The sequence below is a fragment of the Parasteatoda tepidariorum genome, chromosome 6 (genome assembly GCF_982258835.1).
Source record: "Parasteatoda tepidariorum strain Cologne lab strain chromosome 6, Ptep-v5.0, whole genome shotgun sequence".
NCBI lineage: Eukaryota > Metazoa > Arthropoda > Arachnida > Araneae > Theridiidae > Parasteatoda > Parasteatoda tepidariorum.
The window spans coordinates 93421538-93440661 of record NC_141760.1 but is presented as its reverse complement, the minus strand read 5'-3'; the positions used below and the strand labels follow the sequence as shown (position 1 = coordinate 93440661).

Genomic DNA, 19124 nt, shown 5'->3' with positions numbered 1-19124 from the left:
TTAAAAAGAAAGTGATTTTATTTAGTTTTATTTGTTACTGTGCAGCACCATGTTTTAATAAAATGTTATTAGCACTATAATAACAATTATAGAGCTATCCTACCATCTTTAATTTTAAATACTAATTTTAACATTATTATTTAATTCTAGTCGTTCATAATCTTAAAAAAAAATAGAATTTAATAAATATTTAATTCAATTTTTATGTAGACTATTTTTTTAACTGTCCAGCATAAAATGGTAATTATTTAAAAAATATTGCTTCATATCTGTTAGGATCCTAACAAAAAATACTTTTATTTTGGTTATTTTTTTCTTAAGCTATCAAATCATCCATAGAAAAAAAAAGATTTAAAAAAAATTTAAATATTTGCTTGTGAGTTTACAATTGATAATTATAATACGATGAATATAATATGATAATTATAATATGATTTGTTACCGTATTGCTAATTTAAAATTAAATTAAAAATAATTAATTTTCTAATTTATAGTAACATTGACATGAATGAATAAGTAAAAAAAACATTTATATTTAAAAAAAGGTTTCACATGGAGAAACAATGCTTTATTATTATTTTATTTGTGCTTCAAGGATTGAGCATTACTAATTTGTAGTACTAAATTATTAGTGCTACAATTTTGAGATAATAGTGGCTAATATTTCAAAGAATTACATATATATTTTAATTTTTTGTTTAAGTATTTGATAGAGACTAATATCTTTTAATATAACTTTCTTGCTCTTATAAAATAAAAAATACAATAATTAGCTATACAATTTTAAAATTCAATGTAAAAAATGCTAGTAATTGGCCTACAGCAATATCATTAGAGACAAAATAATAATAGTGATAAATAACAATAAGAAGGCGTTATCTATACAATTTTAACAAAAAAATAAAAATAATTTAAAACAGAAAATCAAAATATTTACCTCACGCTTGAAAATATCATCTTTCACTTATAATAAATATTATGCTGCTGAGTTAAACCAAAACAGAAACTTTTGCCATGAAATCTAAGACATCAAAATCATGCAATGTTTCGGAAGGCCCATCAACCAGCTGTTCAGCTGATTAAGACGAAGAAGAACGAAAGAAAAGCGACGATATAACAGACAGCTTAACAAACATTTAGAATCCTTCGAGTATTTAGAACGAAAAGTTTTACGAACATCGAAGACCACGATAGTATAAGCAATGTTATTTGAAGAATTTTTAAGCGTCTTTCATAAAAACATGTTTCATAGTCTCGGCTGCAACTGATTCTGAATGAAATAAAAAGTTCGCGTTCTTTAATGATGATTCATTGCAAGCAAACGATAATGTAAAATTGCTCATTTTCAGAGCAAAAATAAAGTGAAGAAGCTTTGTGAGAAAACGTGTTAAGTCATAGTTGCAGATAACATGTAACGCTTAAGCGAATTTAAAAAAATAGAATAAAAGCAAACCGTTTACAAAATATCTTTCGGTATGACTATTCAAAAAATTTGCTAGAATAAATTATTTTTTCATGTTTGCGTCCCCAATAACATATTTTAAAATTCTAAAATTTATTAATTATATTTTTATGATAAATTAATACTTATGCATATTTTTCCCTTTTTTTCAATGGCATTATAGACGTTACTGATTGAAACAACATAATGAAAATTAATTTCCAATGACGCTATTTCAATAATTCTTAAGTCTTCAATAAGTCTTAAAATTTTCAAAAATACAAATAGGTAAAAAGGTTTTATTTCATATTAATTTTTTTTATTTACTATTTTAATAAATCATTTTTTGTTTTGATCCACAAATTTTTAAATGTAGTATATTACGAATTTAATAAAAGTCTGGAAGTAAATTTCTGTATTGTAGTTGTATGCTGCGAGTTTACTCAAACTAGAAAGTATAAAAAAGCATTTCACACTGTTACAAAATTTAGCAATCAATCAAACGATTTTTTTTTTATTTACGCTTGTATTTGTATTGCCCCCATTTTTTAAACTTGAAACGATTTTTTTCTTCTTTTTTTTTTTCTTCTTCAAATTCTAACTTGTTTGAAAATTATTACTATTTTAAGTGCTTTTTTGCGATTTTTTCTTCCTTTTTTTTATCTTACATTTTGTTCTGCTGCGCAAAAACAATAAGATTTAGGAGATAAAAATTATGAAGGTGTGGTGATTAGGTTAAATATATTAAATAAATTAATTCAATAAAAATTAACTATCAACACAGTTTAATAATAATAAAACATAAAAGAAATTATATTAAGTTACAAGTAGAAAGACGAATAGGATTAGCGACAGAAGCATTTCAAAAATGGTGTAAGTTCATCAGACAGCAAGATGGAATGAATGTTAGACAATTGACCTGTTGCCATTCCTTGAAACTGAGGTTTTAACTCAGAGATGTTGCCATCTTATAGAAAAGTCATTTTCTTGAGGGGAAAGTTTTGTACTGCCACCTGGCGAGCAAAGCTCATCGCCATCTGGTGAGAAGGTGGTTCACCACAAAGGTACAGAGAAATATCTACAAGGAGTCATAGGAAGTGAAAAAACAAAAACAAATTAAGATTATTTAATTTTATATCTACTAAATCCCGAAATCTGTTCTTTGCTGGATTTTTGAGATCAGTTGAGCCTCATTAACGAATTTAAACCATTCCGAGAGGGTACGTGTGCTGGTTATTCTTTTGAATGTCTGATAAGCCCTACGTCTGTTTTTTGTCCCCTGATGGACACACTATTGACCATCTTGTGTGCCATAAAAAAATTTTAATAAAGAGGTATAAAACTATGAAAAGAAATTATTAATTAGTTAATTAAATTTAGTCGTAACTTACAATTTAAGAAAAAAATATTTAATCAGTGAAATTATGTTATCATGGTGACATTTTAGTCAAATGAAAAATAATGAATTTATAGGCCGAAAACAATCAGTATAATGGAAAGTACAATTGCAAATATCATTGTCGCAAGAATCTTTTAAAAAATATTATTCCAGCAGCGTCACAAGGATATTTTAGAAGAATGGAAACAATACCTGTCAGATGAGTCCGAGTGCTGAAAGTACTAAAATTATCATCATTATCAGTTCAAAAACAAAGAGCTGACATCAATGGCAAGTTCGAAAAACGGATCTTAATTATGTTCATTTTTTTGAGGTAGTTTTCAAAACATGTTGAGTGAAGTGGACTGGAACAAAGGATAATTTTGTAAGTTAAGTGCTCTGGTCATTACGCAGAATGTTTATATTTTTTTTTCTGATTATGTATTAAATTTATTTCTTTACATATTTTTTTCATAATGTATTGTAATCACATCTTTAGCAGTATAAAGTAAACGGCTACAAATTGTTTTGGGGGTAATTTTATACAATGATGTGACGTAATTTGTGTAAGGTTCTTGTTCTTGCTTGCGATTTTTTGTGCGAAGTGAAGTATGATAAACTAATTTTTTTTTATTGTTATTTTTTTACTTAAAAGTTTTTATGTTAAGCTTCTCTTCCTTTTTTTTTAAATCTTAATTTAAGTTATTTACAGCTGTAACTTTTGTTGATTTTTTTTTCTTAATTGATTTTTTGTTTACTAAATTAGTCTTGCTTTTAACTTGGAAAAATTTTTTGCTTTTAGTTGTAAATTTGACTTATACATTGTGTACATGAATTAAACTTCTTTGGTCATTTCGAAATTTTATCAGTCTAGCTAGATTGGTTTATTTATGTGTTAGGTTTCTTTTAATACATTGTTTTGGTAATGTACAAACTACATTAATTTTTATTTACTTGAAATTTTGTCAATATATTACGATAGTTTGATTTAAATTGGCAAAAAAATCTGCATAAATAATGTATCAAGTAAATTTTTTTCGTTTCACCCGGGAAAAAAATCAGTCTATTACGATAGCCTGATCTAAAGTTCCGTTTTCTTTCAATTTCTTTGATTTAAAGAAGAAAAATATTATTTTTGCAAAACGTATACTTCATACGTATTCGTATATTCAAACATATACTTCATACATAAAACGTATACTTCATGGTAATTAGTAGACAATACTTCGTATTATCTACTAAATCCTGCAATCTGTTTCCTGAGGGATTTTGATGATCCGTTGAGTCTCACTAAAAAATTTAAACCATTCCGAGATGTGTGCTGGTTATTCTTTTGAATGTCTGATAAGTCCTGTGACTTTTTTTCTTTCTTTTAAGGGTACACTATTGACCATCCTTTATTCCAATCCACTTTACTCAACATATTTTGAGGACTATCGCAAAAAAATGAACTTAAAAAAGATCCATTTTTCGAACTTGCCATTGATGTCAGCTCGAATTACACGCAGAATTCTGCATCTTGCTGCTGTTTTTCGAAAGTAAAATATGTCAAGCAAAAGTTCATTTTGTAGTCTGGAAATCTAAATATCTCCTTTGCAAGCAAAGCTTAACCTTTTAAAAATGCTCACATAAAATTTGTTTGAATAATTTCGGATACTTAGATGGATTTAGCTCCACAGTGCTGTCGACGCATCATCTCATGGAACCTCTTAATTTTTCCAATTTTTCATATTTTTAATGTCAGTATATGATATGCTGGTCAGGGCCTGATTACCGAAAAGGCACAGAAAGCAAGTGCTTCCCCTGTGAAATTCTAGGGGGGGGGGGGTCCCAAATGACTGAAATTAAGGGCCTAATTTCTTTTCTTTTTGTAACAAAAAAAAAATAAGAAAAGAAATAAGAAAAAAAATGACTCCAACAAAAACTCTCGGAAAGAAAAAAAATGGGATGCTTTGTGTTGTTTTGCCGCTAGTAAAAAAATTGGCATAAAAAAGAGACTAATCTTGCAAAGAACCTTTCGTATAACAACAAGTAATTGTATAATTTAATTTAGTGAAATATTTAAATTTTGTTAACATATGTGCTAGCTACTTCCTCATGTTTTTGTTAAGCACGTAAAGAAGGGTCCAACATGATTGCATAGGATCTCTGTATTCCTTTCTAAGGTTCTAATAGTTTTCACATGGTTTTCTCTCTCTTTAAAATGTATTGTTTATGGGCGAAAAATATCAAAAGTTTCTTTTGCTCAGGTTAGGGGGGCCCCAAAATCCTATTATGTTTCCCCTATTTTCAGAGGTTAATCGGGCCCTGATGCTGGTGACTCATTTTTCGTGTCGAAGTCACCAAATCTCCAAGTATGAGTTTGGGTGAAACATTACACAAAGTGCAATGCCACGTTGGAGGCGTCATGACTATTTCTATGGAACTAACTGGTCGCAAGTACTGCGGGAATGCGAAATCGTAACCAAGTTTCGTTTTTTCCGGTATCCACGTTTCTTATACGTTTTTTATTTATTTATTTATTTATTTACTTATTTTTTAATCCTATGATTGACGGACTTGGATGGCTGTAACCCACTTTAATCCCCAACCTAACTACCTCAACCCCATTAGCTCACCCAATATTTTAATCCTAATTCATTGTTTAGCCATGACTGTAGTCCATTATAATTCAGTTATTATAGTTTTGCACTTTTAGTTTAGTAACTTGATGTGCAGTTGAAATTAAGTTAAACATAATTAAGCTATTAATCTCAAGTAATTACAGTCATTATCTGCTAATCCTAATTAAGTTGAGTTAATTCTTAAATCAATTTAATACTGATTCATTCCATAGCTTATGTAATTGTATTTACGATGTCACTAATCCTTTCCTTTTCAGCAAGCCTGGACAGACGGACTTTGGGTGTGTAGGATTGAAGGATCGGACAATTGGTGCACAGGACGCATGGAACCAACCTTTACAACTACAGAATGTGAAGAAAGATTTTGAGCGTGTAGATTTAAATATAGTTTACTCGGCAACTTTTAAATATAGTTTAAAACCTGTAGAAAAATGTAAAATTCAATTTGTTTTTATAATATATTCATGTAGAACTATATCTTGTCTCGTTCGATAAAAAATTATATGATTTTTATATTGTTTTGCATAAATACTACAATATCCGGATAAAAATCATATAATTTTCTATCGAACTAGACAAGATATAACCTCTACATGAATATACTATTGAATGAATTGAACAAATTGAATTTTAAATTTTTTCTACATGTTTTAAACTATATTTAAAAGTTGATGAGAAATCCAATCCACACGCTAAAAATCTTTCTTCAGATTCTGTGATTGTAAAGGTTGGTTACAAGCACACGGGACAGCACACATTGCTTGTGGTAGTGGCTGGTGGTGCCCCTGTCCGATGGGCCTGGGTACTTTGGACCCCAGGAGTGCTGAGTGAATGAGTGTCATTTAGAGCCGCAAACACGGTCGGCTGTCTACCTGCGGTGACCAAATTAAACTAAATATTAAACTTGAGCCGTGGTGGCTCGGGAGATAGAGCTTTTGTCTTCCAATTGGATGAACCGGGTTCGAATCCCAGCGAAGGCTAGTTGATAAGAATTCCGCACCTAGCTCACACTGACGTGTGACACACAGTGCTGACGTAAAATATCTTCTGTGTTAGACGGATCATAGGTTATAGTCCCCTTGGCATCAAGCTAACCATGAGAGGTTTTATTAATTTTCCTCACCTTGTAACGCAAATGCTGGTTAGTTCCATCAAGAAGTCCTCCACGCACGCAAATTTCTCCCAATATTTGATCCAGGATTTCCCTTGTCTTGTGGATTGCCGATCCCAGCGATGGCTAGTCGATACGATTTCCGCACCCGGCTCACATCAACCTCAGTGCTGACGTAAAATATCTTCAGTGGCAGACGGATCATGGGTTAGAATCCCCTAGCCGCCAGGCTAAACGTGGGAAGTTTTCGTGGTTTTCCTCGCCATCTAACGCAAATGCGAGTTAGTTCCACCTAAAAGTCCTCCACGCACGCAAATTTCTCCCAATACTTGATCGAGGAGTTCCCTTGTCTTCTGGATTAGGTTCAAAATTACAAGGCAACAGATTTGAGCATTGGCAGTTGTAAACTCAGAATCATTTGATCAGTCGGCTGTTCAATGACGGTTATAAAATAAAATCTTGATATTGTGGTAATGAAAACCATGTGAGACAACTCGCAGTCAGTTGAATCACAACGCAAAATTATAATAGTCATATATTTCGTAAACAAAATTAACCTTTTTTTTTTTTTTTTCTTTTTTTTTTTTTTTTAATATATCGACAGTTTAAAGAAGGGGGGAAAAGCATTGATGAATAAGCGGCAACCGCGGGGCTTCATGAGCTTAGCCAGCAGGAGACAGAGCAGCTTAGTGAATTTAATAAACATGATACAAACGCTGAAAACAGTGAAGAAGTACTATTAACCCGATACGTTATTGCTAGTGAGAATCGCATCCACTTTTTCTTACCTTGAGGAAAAGCCAAAATGATAAGTAGTTGTTGACTTAAAACTTTTTTAAAAACTACACATTTGTTCAGCGTTTTTATTTCAGGGCATATTGTCTATGTAATTAACCACATTCATCTAACTACTTTTGATAAGTTTCTTAACTAAATCTTTTAAACTTCATAAATCATATTCATTCAAGTTTTTAAGCCTTTAAACGATTTTTAATGTACTTTATTTCAAATGTCAGTGTTATTTATATTTCCTTCTAAAAAAAAAAATTTTTTTTTAAATTTAAAAAAAACTCATTTATTAACTATTCAGATTGGATTCAGCTTGATCCGGACAAGCTTGGCCAAAATGTACTCTTTTTTATTTATTTTTATTACTATCATTTCGGGGAGAAAAAATCCTTTTTTTATTTTCAAATCAAATGAACCGCTTAAGCAGCTACAAGCTAATCATCGACAGTTTGCTAGATGGTAGTTACACACAATTATATGCGGTACACATATGTTAACATATGAAATCATTTGATATCGATTGGTCAGGTGATAAAATGTTTCAGCTAATATTAATTTTAGCAAAAAATTTTACAAACAAAAAATAAAAAGGATTGACAAAGAATAAAAACGATCATCATAACAATGAAAGAAAAATGGCTAGTTATAAATTAATTAGTTAAATAATTATTTAATTAATTAAAATAATGATTAATTATAAATTAATTATTATTTCAATTATAAATTAATTATTTTTTTAATTATAATTATTATTATTAATGCATAATAACTAAGTATAACTTATTTATTTATAAATTAATTAATTTATAACTAGTAATAAATAAGTTATAAATTAGTTATAAATTAATTAATGACACCAATTAGTTAATTATTAATTACGCAAAAATCTAATATGTAAAAACAATTCCAATATAGTATTTTAGAAACAAAACTCCTCGAAAAATTAAACCACATTTATTAGACTTACGCAAAAGGTTTTAAATACAATATTTCACACAGATTTTTAAAAAAAATATTAAAGATGCGGTACACAACCTTGAAAAAATCATAAAAAAAGTTTTCTAACAACAATTTCACAAGTTTTAAGCTTTTAATCTTATTACTAGCAATTTCAGATAAAATCTTAAAAACTGTTAAAAACAAAAACAAATTTAAGATTGCCTTACATTGTATACCATAGATGCAATATATATTAATTAATACTAACCTTGAATCAATTAACAAGAATTTGCTGAAACTTTATTAACTTTTTCGCATATCCGAAGGTACGGAAAAAACTTTTCATGTATTCATTCTTATTTGCTTCGTGAAATAGTTTCGAACAATTAAGAAGATTTTAAAAGGTGAAAAAACCGTAGGAGAGTCAACAAATCACCTAGGTCACGGAGAATAGTTTTCTCAAAAATCACTTGTCTTGGATGATTAATGATGCGAAATGATTAGTTCCTTTCAGTGTTTATATATAAAAAAAAAAAAAGGAAGACATAAAATTGTAGAATAAGTGTTGAATATTTAAACTAAAAAAAATAAATAAATAAACTTTTTCAAAACAAAGAAAGTTAATTATTTTGAAAACAACAAAATGTTGTGGATGATAAAAAAAAACTTACATTTTACTATATATGAAAATGAGTCTATAAGTTGAAGAAAAAAAAACAAAATTTTTCATTCACAAAAATTAAAGTTATATACATTTATTGTTTAATGTCTTACTATAACTTAACATCACATAAACTAATTGTTGATAAAAGCCGAACTGAACAAACATCATTTATTAAACAGATGTAATTAAAGTATCAGAACAGATATCAGATATTAAAGTATGAAAGCACTAAAAGCAACAGATAAATCAATGATTTGGAAAAATCGACAACTTTCTTCATTCTTTCATTCACTGATTGAAGTTGTGAAAATTTATTGTTTTAGTTTTTCCATTAACTTAACATCACAACCACTGATTATTGAAAAAGACATAATTGAACAAATATCAGTTATTAAATAGATATGAAAGTTATAGATATAAAGTATTAGAATTCTGAAAGTAACAGATATAAAATATAAGAGTAATAAAAGTAACAGATATTAGATATAATTAATGAAAAAAAAATAACTATTTTCTATCCCATTTTGGATAAAAAGCAATTTTTATTGTTAAATCAAGCAACGCAGCAAATCAAATTAAATAATAGGAATATTAAGGAATATTTCAAATGTTAGCCCTAACATTTAATTTTATGCATGTTTATTATTATTATTAAATATATGTTTATAAAATAAACAAATTGTTTCCCATGAAATAGGAAACAAAACAAGTGGATTTGTAAACAACTAGACTAAGCTGATTAGTGCTTGCGTAAACAGAAAGACAACTCTGTTCTGTTTGTATTAGCAATTACATCATAAAATAGTTTAAGATTACAGTTTGCGTCAATGTAGGAAATGCCCGTTCATAATTTATCTAATTTCAATGAGATTTTCTTAAAGAATATCAAAAGCTCAGAAAGTCAACAAGGCGTGAGAAAGAAAAATAAAAAACGAAGCTGTGTTTACAAAATCCTTTATCTTGATTGTTGTATATTTAAATAACGAAGAAGTGACGCATAACACTTAACATGGACCACGATATGGACCGGAAATTTTTTTTTATCACTGGGAATTTTCTATTTTGGTATAAAGGAGTGCGATATACTTTTTAGTCCTTTAAGGCGGAAGTTCTGTTGCCAGGTGATCCGATTCGCAGTTGACTTTTGATGATTCTTAATTTGTAAAGAAATATCGATATCAACTTAGATATGTAAGATACGTTTATGAGACAAATAAACGATGTGATAATAAATAACGCAGCTCTAAAATGTCTATTGATTTAATGATTATAGATTTTAATATAATGGCAATAGGAGAAATGCATTGTAATACTAAGTAAATTGTTCGAAAGTAAGGTCTTAAATATGCATGTACAAACTGCAGACGATAATTCAACGGACGCGGCCATTCAAATTTTTGGGGCCCTTAGATTAAATTTTCTTTCTCGTATATTTTTTATTCATTCAAATATAAAAGTATTTATATATCTTTTCATTCAAGAAAGCATATTTAAAATAAAAAATAAATAATAATAAATTGAATTTTACTTTATTTTGTTAAATTAGAACTAAAAAATAATCATAACATTTTATAATCATAACATACATATTTGAAATTGATTTTTTAAAATCATTATTTTTTTAAAATTTATTTTCAAAAAATCCATTTTAAGGGGGCCCCTAAACATTGGGGGCCCCAGGCCATGGCCTAGTCTGGCCTAATGGGTAATCTAGCATTGCGATAATTAAAAAAATAAGGAAATCAAACTCGAAAACGCACTTTTTATTCATGAATGTAACTTTTTTCGTTGAATGCGAATTTCTAACCCTGGAAATAATCCCTTAACCCAGTGTTTCCCAAACTTATGACTTTGGTGTACCCTTTCTAACTTTTTCGTAACGCTGTGTACCACTAATAAAAAAAAATGAATGTATTTTTTACTGTAAAAAAAATTGCTCAAAAGTTAAAAATCACAACTGGCTGTTGACACCACTAAATATTAACTGTTACTCTGCAAAAAATAGCCAATAGAAAAATACGTAATCGTCAATTTTCATGGCAAGCTTTGTTTAAAAAAAAAAAATTTGAAATTTTCGTTTTTGCAAGATATTTCGCATAAGAACGCGTATCCCAGCTATACTGTTCCCGTACCCATGGGGGTACGCGTACTACACTTTGGGAAACACTGCCTTAACCCTTTGACGCAGAATTTTTATTAAGCATATTTTACTTACTATTTTAATTATTTTGTATTGATTTAGATTAAAATAAGTAAAAAATATTATGTTTAGCACTTTAATTATTTAAGGTAATGAAATACAGCATGAAACATCAGTGTCTCTTTCTGCGTTAAAGATAAAATCTCTTAAACAATAATTTTTCAAATTTGCAGTAATTTAGATCTAAAAGCAACAGTTATTTATCATTGAAATTTCTTTAATTTACAAAACCAGTTATTGAAAAATTTTTGAATATGAATGGAAAAAAATTTTTTTTTATTCGAAACACTTTTTCTGAATTTTATATTTTAGAACAAATATAATTCCGATAATCTAACAGATAAATGGTAAACTTTTTTTACGATCAAAAGATATCAAAATATATTTTTACTATTCAATAAAATGTCAGGAAAAAATATACTAAAAGAACACCGGTGTTCCATCTACGTCAAAGGGTCAATGGTCTCGATAGTTTAATCAAGAAATCGTTCAAACGTTTAGTCCATTCCTTAACATTAAATTTTCGCTCACAGCAATAATCAAATTCGTTAATCCAAAACAGTTCTATGCAAAACATAGAAAAAAAAATTTAAAACAGTTTTCTGTGTAGCTGCTCCAAAAAAATTCTGTTACCCACTCAACCCTCTGGCCGTAAATCCCGACTTTTTCCGAACTTTCATCTGCAAGCTTTCCTGCATCAAAAACCGGGTTTTCCCCATGTTATTCAATGAGAGAATAGAGCGTAGCAAGAAAATACTTGTACAGTTTGTCTAAGGTAAGAACTCCCCCAGCCACAAAGTCTGAGTCTATCTGCTGCTATGGTAAGAAGAATAGCGCATTTCAGGAAGGGTAGCTTTTATTCACACTAGTGTTAACACAAAAGACCGAAGAAAAATATTCCCTTTCTCTCGCCGACCCGACCCAAAACACGCCCTAAACAGCGACCCCCACACCCTTACTCGAAATAGTTATACCTCGTAACCAAAGTCACCGCCACGGGTCCCGACGAATGGCTAGGGGAATTCTTACTTTAGACAAACTATACAATTTTAACCAGGAGTTCAACGCTTGGAGGATTCAGAAAATGTCTTAAGTTTAAGAATTTTACGCATTCATAACTTAATAAGTACTTTTACTGTTCGAAGATGATTACTAATTACGCAAACCTTAAAAGCTGCAAAGGGGGGGAAGAGAGAGAAAGATATTTTCTTTTAGTTTTTGTCCAACATTTTCTTCTTCCTGTTCCATTTCCGCATCCGCCAATAAATTCACTGCCTTACTATCACCGTCTGGCGATTTATGCATGTTTTGCAAGAACGTGTTATGCTAAATATATATCTTTCAAAATGAAAGCAATTATCAGCGTAATTTATATACATATTATATTATATATTGTTTTATTATAAAAATTCAATGCTATCTCAGATACTGTTGTGTTGTTATCTAATTTATTACGCAAGTCTGTTAGGTTAAAAAGTTATCTATTACTTTAATTTGAAGCTCTTTTAAAATTCATTGAAGTTTCAGAATTACTATGTGATATTCAGTTTACAAGCAATGGAATCCATTAGTTTATTGATAACATTGTGTGGTTGTTGAATCATTATCAGTTAATTTTTGTTTTAAAATCATGGTTATAAATTTTAAAAGGAATCTCTGATATTTATAAGTTTATACAAGCAACAGGACCCGTTATTTAACTCAGTAATATCTTTCGGTAATTAAGTTATCGATAACTTCGTTTTAAAAAAAATCAATCAAAATTTTGAAATTAATGCTTACGAGCGAAAGAGTTCGTAAAGAAAATTATAAAATATAAAATAATTAGGATGATGTTAAAAACTGTTATATAAATTGCGTTTTCGCGGTAATATACTACAATGAAATCTGTTCACTGTATGACTTGAATACCACTGCGCATAATATCATTATTAAAAAAAATAATAACATATAAATAGAAACTTTTTCATTTATTTTATAATAAATATAGTTTTACGCTTTCTTTTTTCAAACTTTCAAAATATCATTATAAAAATTTCACACCAAAATTGTCAATAAAAGTTAGGGTCATGCTTTTGCTTGGGGTCACTTTGCAACTTATTTCGAAAGGACGAAAAATTGGTAATAAGGAGAATATTGTTTTTCACTGCTTTTTTTTGGGGGGGGGGCTCAACTCCCAATGAGGGGACCCAGGTTAGAATCCCACCAGTGGCTGCTTGATATGAATTCTGCGATTTTCCAATACAGCGGTTTTTCTATTTATTCTTGACTTTAGTTCAGGTAAGAAATTTTAAAAGAATTAAAAGCTTGCATTATAATTGCGACCTACTAGAGCCAAGTGAAAAATAAAAAAGAAATAAAATAAATTAAATTTTAAAAAAAGCGAGCGTTAAAGAAAGCTGGATTGTAAATTAGCCTCTTGGCTCGCATTGACAACAGTGCTGAGATAAAATATCCTCAGTGTTAGACGAATCCCTTGTCATCGGGGTAACCGTTTGAGGTTTTCGTGGTTTTTCCCTCCATGTAATCCAAATGCGGGTAAGTTCCATCAAATAGTCCTCCACAAGTTTGTCCCAATGCTTGATGCAGAAGTTCCCTTGTTTTCTGGGTTGGGTTCAAAATTACAAGGCTACGAAGATGAATATTGATAGTCGTTGACTCAGAATCGGGACGTTTGTTAACGCCGGTTATAAAATTAAATAAAATATGCATCCCCAACATCATGCAATATCACAGAAAATTATTTCTTACTGTCCATCAAGTAGTAATGCAGCTTTTCAAGATGAATTTGGCATTAAAACTCAATTTTAAAAAAATACACAATTTATTGCATACACGTTTTCTAGAGTATTAACCCATATATATAAATCCTATACAATCAATCTAAAAATTTCTGAAACTTAAAAAACCACATCGTTAAAAAACACAATTCCTGAAAAAAATATATAATAAAATAAACATATATGAATGCTAGTGTGTCATTTTTCTTTCAGAGTGTGATTTTATCTTAAAATGTCAACAGATAGTGCCTCTTTCATGAACTGTTTAAAGAACTTCGAAAAAAGAAAATTCTCTCAGAAAATAAACTGATTTGAAACAATTTTTTTTTAGAATAACAATCGTGAGTTGCTCTAAACGGGACTTGGTCAATGACCTAATATTTATGACCATATTTTTGCTTAAATCGATACCATTCGCCGTTTTTGGCTTCGTTTCAATTCGGGCTTATAATAAATACACCATCATCGAAGTTCGATACAAAAAAGAATGCAACAAAGAAATATTTTGACAGTAAGAAGAGAAACATTGATTTATTTTTTATGCATAATATATAAGCTTACATTGCGTGTGTAAAAGAGATATTGATCAGATGCCATATCTTACCAAGACTAGAAACAAAACTCTTGTAAGTGAGGTATCATTATGTTCAATAAACATCTCTTAAAATGTTAGAACGATTTTGTGCCACTGCAAGGTTTTCAAAACTGGTAATTTTTCTACGTAACTTTTCGAAGTCATGATTTAAGTACCTACCCTTCTCTTTAATCCCTTTAGAACCATTCAGAGAAAGTTTCGTTTTTGTGTTTGATTACGTTCTTAAAATATCGTTTGCACGAATGAAAAAAGTATATTCAAGGTTAGATTTTCGAACTATTAGGTTGCATCTTAGTGCTTGAAAATGCCATCACTAGGGGATTAGAAGTCAATAAGGTGTTCCGTTTTATTTTTATGTATTTATTTTGCTCGTATTAATAATTCATAAACACTACCTTGCAGGTGGTAATTATATTTAAAAGTAGTTTCTTATTTAAACGCTTTCAAATTTACAATTAAGCATTAAAAGTTAAGGAAATTAAAACAATTAATTTTAAAAACACACTAGAATAATTTTCTGTTTGCACCATTGTTTAGAACGAAAAAGTTAGTCTTAGTCTAGTGATAAAAAATAAAAAAACAATGCGCATTTATAAAAAAAAAAAAAAAAATTTTTTTCATACTTGCTTCAACCTTGTATTGGTTGAAAAATGCAGAAACTAATTTTTTTAATTTAAATAATTTATTTAAAAAAAAATAGTTTTATCTCAATTTAAACAATAAGTCGGCACATGGTTAACGCATCTTCTTTATAATTTGCTCGTTTTATTTTTCGTTCTACGAAATTTTTTAGAATCGTTCTAATACAGTCATTTCTTAATTTAACTCCACCCGACCATCCAACTTTTTAATGGAAAAAAAACTCTTTTTTAAATTCTTATTTAAGATGTTTTTTTTTCTATTGAACTAAATGAAGTTTTTACAAAGTTTTAGGAACAGTATTAGTTAATAGTTCTTCACATTCAGAAATTCCAAAAATAAGAAAAATACACATAAGAGCCCAAATTTACGTGACGCATCTTCTTGAAATTTAAAAAAGAAAAGTAAATAAATAAAATAAAAAAAGGCTTTCAGGAAAATCACTTAAATCCTGACACAAATTTTAAAAAAAAAAAATTTATAAACTACTACCTTATTACAAACTTTTGGAATTTACATCATTAATAAATTGTTTTTATACATTCAAAATGTTTTTTTTTTAAATAAAAAAAAAACTTTTAGTAAGGAAGAAAGAACAATAAAACATTTCATCTGAACGTGTGAAACTTGCATTCTGGTTCCATGTACCTTTAAGTTCGTGCAATATATAGGTGCATGGTTTTATTCAGGTGCAGTCGACATTTGCGAATGCAAATGAGAAATTACATTTCGAAATTTGATTTTGATACAATTTTTCTTCACATAAATTCTATTTCAATTTTCACTATCTGAATTTTGTTATAGCTATTTTTTAAATTCAAACCACCCGCTTTGTCGAAAAATAAAAAGGTAAAGAAAAAAAAATTGTGCGTGGAGTCCCTCCGCGCGGAAGAAGTTAAACTTCGCAACCTGCGACGTTAATTGTAGAAGAATCAGCAGTCGTAGAAGGATCACTAGTTCTATTCAACGACTCTTTTTCCTGCTCCGCTCGCTTCCGTGCTCTGTAATCACGGTAATATTGTGCATTTTTCCCTCGTGGACCTCTTGAACCGGTGGAAGTGCTTGCGGTTGCTTCATCGTCTCGCCCTGGAAAATGTATTTGTAATAATAATGTATGTGAATGCGTCATAATGTAATTTCAAAAGAGAAAACCTAACAATCAATTGATATTCACAAGAGACGTACCTTGACATAACCTTAAATCTGTCGCATTGTCCGTGGAATTTTTTTCACTCATTTTTTTTACAATTGTTATCCACTGAATTTTAAAATAAAAAATACTACCCTATTAAATTATATGTGTATCAAAACAAACTAAAAAAATATTTATGGAAAAACAATGCTTTTATGACTTTTATTATTTTTATGTTAGTGAGAACCAAAACAATATGGAAATGAATGAGGGAAAACTGGATCCTACCACGTGATTACCCGGCCAATTAAAATGTAGCGTTAAACGTTTAACGTAACCTTGTTGGAAGTCGCATAAGAAGTATAACTTCAAAAAAACATTTGTAAAACATAATGAATTTTTTTTTTTTTTTTTTACATGTTTAAACTATTTGTGAGATCATTATTAAATTTTTGAAGCAGTTTCTTAATATTTGTTTTTCATAAAAAATATTTGTTAAAATAATAAAAAACGTTCGAATTGGGAGAAAAAAAAGAAAAAAAAAAAAAAAGAAAAAGACCGAAAGAAAGAAAAAGGAAAAATTTTCAGCTGAAGTCGGCACTTGCTTGCAAATATCCTCTTAGGAAATCCAATGGAAAGTGAGCAAAAAAAAAACGGATTACTCTGAATAACTTCTGATCTAATGATCGGATCTTCTCGCTCTAGGATTCAAACTTAATGGCTATAGGGGGTGATCTCAAATATGCTAATTAATTAGAGCAGACGATATTTCAAGTTAAGAAATGATACAAAATGTACTTTCTCTGAATAAACAAATCTTTTCTTTTTCTATCAACGGATTCGTATTTCGAATTATGACCCCCAAAATATAGGGGGTAGTCTCCATAGTTTGATCAGGAGAGCGAGCCAAAGCTTGGACCGCATAATGCTAATTTTATTTTTTGCGTATTTCGCCATGTCTCGAGAACTTTTCAAGCGAATTGAAAAATTTTTACTCATAAATATAAAATTCGTTTATCCAAAGATAATTCCATGCAAAGAATAAATTTAATTAAGTATTTATTATTTGATTTAATAATAGTGGGAAAAAATTTTGAATTGTAAGGTATGCAATTTTTTACATCATTTCGAAGTATGTAAGTTTATGTGTCAAAATAACAAATAATTGAGTGAAATCGGTTGTACTGTTCCTCAGAAATCGAATTTTAAATATACGACTGTTTTAAAATTTGATTTTTTATTAACTATTCAACCGATATCGCAAAAATTTTGTATTTTGCCATGTAAAATTACGTACTTTGAAATTAGGTAATAAATTTTATACCTTACAATTCAAAATGTTTTCAAATATTATTAAGTAAAATAATAAAAAATAATAGATATTTACTGAAATTTATCTTTTGCATGGAAATATCATTGGATAAACGAATTTTATAATTGCGTGCAACAAATTTTCACTTCGCTTAATAAGTTCTCGAGATATGAAATACGCAAAAAGTAAAATTAACATTGTATAGGATCTAAACTATGGGGACCATATTTTCCTGATTGCGGCTACGATATGTTGGGGGTCAGAAATTCGAATCCATTGAAATAATCCGTTCGATCCCCTGAATAACAAACCTTTTGGTACGTTTATTCAGAGAAAGAACATTTTTGTGCCTGATTTCATAACTTAAATATCGTCTGCTCTAATTAATTAGCATATTTGAGGTCATCCCCTCGAACCATTAAGTTTGAGTCCTGGGACATGAAGATACAATTATTAAAAGTTATTCAGGGTGGTCCTTTTTTTTTTTTTTTTTTGGTGCACTGTATGTGAATGAAAAATAATAAGTTTGTAGTTGTAATACAGGTTTTTTCTAATTATGGCATTACATATTCCAAATTCTTTATAGCTAATTCTAAAATTAAAGCTCACTCCCTTTAAGTTATCTTAGATTGAAAAAATACAAATAAAGTAAAATGAAACACTTTTAAATCGTGGTACAATTTGTTCACATTTTTTGAACTAATTGCATGTCCTTTACGAAGTTTTGTAAGTAAAATTTTAAATTAATTCTAATTCATATTCAAAAAACAAAACAGTCAATTTTTAAAAAAAAAAAAATTTAATATTTCAATTTGATGAATACTGAACTCAATGTCCACATTTGTCGTCGTAATAAATTATGTAATTTTTCGACATTCATCAAAGAATTTAGTTAAAGAATCCTCAAATTCATCAATTTTGGTCTTTTACACACATTTAAACATGCATTTAGTTTCCTAAGTGTGTAATACAACTAAAAAAAAATCATAAAAATGCTAATATTTTCTTTTTTTTTTTTTACATCGTTTTATTTCTTCTTCTCTTTTCTTTTTATTTTTTATTTTATTCATTTTCTAAAATTATACGGAGTAAAAAATATGAAATTATGGAAATGAAAGAAAGAAAGAAATATTTAAAATTCTCCCACCCTTCCAAATACATATGCAGACGATAAAAACATCATTATTGCGATATTGGTATGATTTCGAATAACTCAACTCTATATCTAAGAACATGTAAAATAATATTAAAGCAATTGAATAATTCATAGTTTTCAGAAGCATGCACTAAAAATCTGTTGTCAGCACTTACTTTGTTTTATTTTTCAACAAACACTTTCACTCCAAACAATTACATTGTATTTTCTTGAGTAAACAAACATCACGTCGAACATCTATTTTTCAGTGGAATAGTTTAGTTTGTCGACGAAGCTCGTTCCTTTTCAACTCGATATAAACAACTTGGCGGGTGTTCCCTCTGTTCAAGGATGACGATTTAAATTGCTAATTTCTCCCTTGCGT

General features: G+C 29.1%; 1 protein-coding gene across 2 annotated transcripts in view; it reads right to left on the bottom strand.

Moving 5' to 3' along the window:
* The window catches only part of LOC107453443 (ras guanyl-releasing protein 3), a 56578-nt gene extending 37454 nt beyond the window's left edge, over positions 1-19124 (bottom strand). The window contains exon 1 of one of the 2 annotated variants that reach the window (XM_071178391.2): positions 18916-19124. The gene's annotated coding sequence lies outside the window, so the exon portion shown is untranslated. Of the gene's footprint in view, positions 1-937; positions 1448-18915 lie in introns of those variants that run through there. The other variant, XM_043046836.3, reaches the window with a different exon arrangement.